Genomic DNA, 4,186 nt, shown 5'->3' with positions numbered 1-4,186 from the left:
GGGCGCCCGCTCGCTCGCTTGTCAAGAAGCAAACTGTCTTCACATTCTCCAAGAGCAACATCCCTGCCTAGGAAGAGGAAGGAAGAGGCAAAATAAATAAAACCAGTTAATGTTGTAGTTAACTTGCAAATCAAGTAAATCTGTTGGTGCCGTATTTGAGAAATAAACCATCAGAGCGTCACAGCAAACACACACTTCTGAACGTCTTCATTTTGATTTAATGGTATATCAGCGTCAACTATCGCTTCCTCTGCTGGTACACACGGCCTGATGCCGCGGGAGGAGGGTGCCCATGTTTATCACCGAGTGAGATGACTAATTACACCTTGTCAATCACCGGCTATGAAGACATAAAACCAGCGCGCACAATGAAGTAGTTGCCTGCAGCGTCAATTAGTTGGCGATTCGGAGGTTATTGCGTGGCCCTGCTTCGGCCGCCTCTAATAACGGGCCGGAGCGCCGGGAAAGCGCGCTGATCAATCACTCTCCTCCCGCGGCTCCCGGCTCCCGGCTCCCGGCCTCTCCCCCCGCGCCGCCCGGCCCCACTTTCCCCCTGGCCGCCTGTGCTTCCTCCCTGCGCGGCCCAGGCTCCGTGGCGCCGGCAGCCCCGGGAGCCCCGGGAAGTTTGCGCGCGGCAGCTCCGCAGCCGGCAGCCGGGAGCCCCGCAGCCTTCGGGGAGCGCCGGGGCTGGTGGCCCCTTTGTTGGAAGAGGCGTGGAGGGAGCGCTTTTGTTCTGAGTTAGTCACGGTGGCCGGCTGGAGGCTGCTGCCTCATTATGCGCCGGGTCTGCTCGTCTGCGAGGAAGCAGATGGTGGGGAGGTAGGCAGCGGCGAGGCTAGCCAGACCTGAATTCCGTTCACCTGTCACCCGCCCGCAAAACACAGGTTCTGGGGACTTGGGGATGCTTTCTCCCCGTCGGGGGGAGAGGCGTCGAGGGGCCGCCGTCTCCGACGCCTCGGAATACCACTCTTACCTGCGGGCGCCTGCTCCCCCAACCCCCTGCCTCCCTTCCCCTGGGCTGCGCCTTCCCGCGCCCGGTACACGTCGCTCACGTGTCAGGATGTGTGTTTGCAGCCGGTTCCTTTCCTTGTTTGCTCTTCGCGGACTGGGCTCAGCGGTGATGCTACGTCCCCCTGCCTCTGGGGAAGGTCAGCAAAGTGACCCGCTCCCGAGCCCAGGGCCGGGGCACCCAGATCCCGCCCCGTGGCGGGAGACCCCCCCCCCCCTGCGCGTCCCAGCCCCACACGGAGGGATGCTCAGGCGGGCGCGCCCGGAGGGAATCTTGACCGCCTGGGAATTCGGGGTCGGTCACGGATGGGCGCGGACTGCAGGTCACAGTGGCGACGACATCGTGTACTTACATATGTGGGGCGAGCGGAGAGCCGCAGGGTGTGTTTCCATGTTTCTTGAGAAGCCGGCGGCAAGAGTCACCGAGCGCGCCTCCCCGCGCCCCCACCTGCCCCCCACCTCCTAAAGCGGCCCCTCCTCGAGTTCTCGCCGACGGACTGTATCCATCTAGCCCAGGCGCGGAGCTGCACCAACCACAAACTCCCCAGCTTTGTTACAATTTTTTCTGCCCTTTGGGAGACCCCCAGATGAACCTCGGTGACTCCCAGTTTAGATTTCATTCCGTACTTTCTTTGAAAGAAAGTGCCCCAGATGCGTCAGTAAAACACGCCTGTGTATGCGCATAGGCGTCCGCGTGCCTGGGCGCGAGCCGTGTGCAGGCGCCAAAGCACACGTCTGTGTGAACACAGGCGCACGCGCACGTCTTTGGGTTTATGGTCCTTTCCTCGCGTTGGGGCATCTGTGCATGTGCGGCGTGTACACACATACTTGTAACTTCAAGAGTTTTTTCAAATTCGCAAAATATGGCGGTGGAGAAGCCCAAGCAGGGACTTAGGTAGTATTGTCTGAACATGCACTTGTATGTATAACATGCAATTTACCCCTTTATGAATGCATCCTCCTGCCTGGCACAGGCCACTTATACTTGATGTGCCCGAGTAAGTCTTGGTTCTACATTCCTGCTGGTCAAGTTTCTGCGAACAGAGATGAACCCGTGGGCTTGCGCACATGGACACCAATGCATGTGCTTAGACATTACAGACACCCACGTGTTTATGTTTGAAAGTTATGCACAGTATGTAGGAGGTATGATTTTGTGCCCTGTAAGATAAACTGCACAGACCCCGGCTAGCCTGTTACCTCCTTGAGCAAGCAGACACCCCCAAAGCAAACCCAGGAAATGGGGCTTTGTTACTGACTTGCTCACTCGGTTTTTCTCCACAGTCACTGTTTGTTGCCTAAATCCAGCTTCACCACACATCTAGGCATCTTCCCTGTGTCCCCAAGAGACTCTGGGTTGAGCCTGAAGTCTGGGAACTGGGGTGGCAGTTGGGATTTACCCACAGGCTGGGCTGTTGATCCTTGGAGAAGTGGTGCAGCCAGGCGGCAGGATGGATGTCTATCAACAGCTGGGTCTGTGGCATGATGCAACCAGTCAGCAGAGGATGGGCCTGTGATCTTTAAGGACCTCAGTGATACCCAATGTATGTCGAAGTGGGAAAGTTACTAATAGGAGGAGATGGAGAGGGAAAAGAGGGAGTGCTGAAAGAATTTGGTTAGTGCTTACTAGGTTCCAGGTACTTTAAAACCCATCATCTCTTTTGTTCAGTGCACGTGTGGAGGGGGCGCCTTGCCGTCCCTCCGTGAAAAAAATCAAAAACAGCCTAAAGGGAGTTAAGTCACTTGCCTAAGGTTAAACTGCATGTAAATGGCGAACTGGGATTCGAACCTGTGCCTTCACTAGCGCCTGAAGACGTGTTTGCATTCACTCTAGGCTGGAGAGGGAGCGGGAAGGGCAAGAACTGGAGCTACAGGCTCCCTTAAAGTGGGCCCTAGCTTGCTTGGAGCCAGGCTACGCTGGCTGGCCCTCCACCCCCGGAGTCTTCCAGCTCCCGCCGGCTCTGGCCTCCCTGGCCCAGCGGGGTCCCGGGGAGGCCTACGCGGCCGCCTGCAGCCCGCAGCGCGCAGCCTGGGCGGAAGGCCGAGCTTCGCGGGAAGCAGCCGAAGGCTCCCGCAGCTCTGGCCCAGGCCCGCCTTCCCAGGCCTCCCCAGTCGGTACCCGAGGCGGCGGCTCTGGGCCGAGGGGAGACCGGAGTGAGAGCTCCTCAAGCATCCTCCGGCTGCGCCTTCTTAGGATGGAGACGGCAGGGAGAGAGGGTTTAATTTTCTATCCCGGAGAAATCGCAGGAAACTGTTGGTAGCTTAAAAACTCCAAACCCCGCGCTCTCCCTCCTCCCTCCCTTCCTCCCGCCCCCTCCCTCCAGCCTTGCCCACCAGCTCCCACCATCTCGTCTCTCCTTTCCTCCGGCTTCTCCCCTCCCTCTCGGGTCTCCCGCCTTCCCGGAGCACGCGCTGCCAGGGCCCGGGGTGCTGGGCGGCCAATGGCGCGGCGGCAGGACGTGATGTAAGGCGCGGCTGTAGAAAAGGCGCGGACGCTTGGCTGGCGCGGACTGCAGAGCCGGGGCTGGGCTCGGCGCGCTCTTGGAGAGCTTTGCGCGCGGCTGGGCCCGCGGCCGCGGCTCCTCCTTCCACTCTGCTCCTCCTCCTTTTTCTCCTCCTCCTCCTCCTCCTCCTCCTCCTCCTCCTCCTCCTCCTCCTCCTCTTCCTCCTCCTCCTCTTCAATTCTCTCGGTGTCTCGGCTCGGCTCGCTGGCTTCGGAGAAACCCGTGCTACAGTCGCCGACCCAGCGCCTAAGCGGGTCGCTAGGGGTGGGGGTGCACCCTAGGGAGGGGAGAGGTCCGGGCAGCTGCGCCGCCGCGGGCACCCAGCCGTCCCCGAGTGAGCCCCGACCGCAGCCGTCGCCGCCTCGGGCAGAGTTTGCGCTCCTCTTTGCGCCCGGGGCGCTGAAGCCGGGCGGGCGATGCCCGCGGCGTGAAAGCGCCCGCGGCGGGCGCCGACCTCTGCCCTCGTCTTCCCCCTTCCCACTCCCCACCCCCGCCCCGTGCCCTTGTGACCCTGGTTTTGGCGCCGCCGCCCAGGCGCCCCGCGATGTAGCTCCCCCTGCGCCTCGGCGGGAGGCGTCCTGGCCCGCGGGCGCCCGGGGCCCGGAGCCCGGCCTGGGGGCGCAGCCGAGCTCGGGCGGGGCCGGGGCCGGGGCCGCGGCGGCGATGCACCGGGC

This window comes from Canis lupus, chromosome 9 (assembly GCF_011100685.1).
Source record: "Canis lupus familiaris isolate Mischka breed German Shepherd chromosome 9, alternate assembly UU_Cfam_GSD_1.0, whole genome shotgun sequence".
Classification (NCBI taxonomy): domain Eukaryota; kingdom Metazoa; phylum Chordata; class Mammalia; order Carnivora; family Canidae; genus Canis; species Canis lupus.
This window is presented reverse-complemented; position numbering follows the sequence as displayed.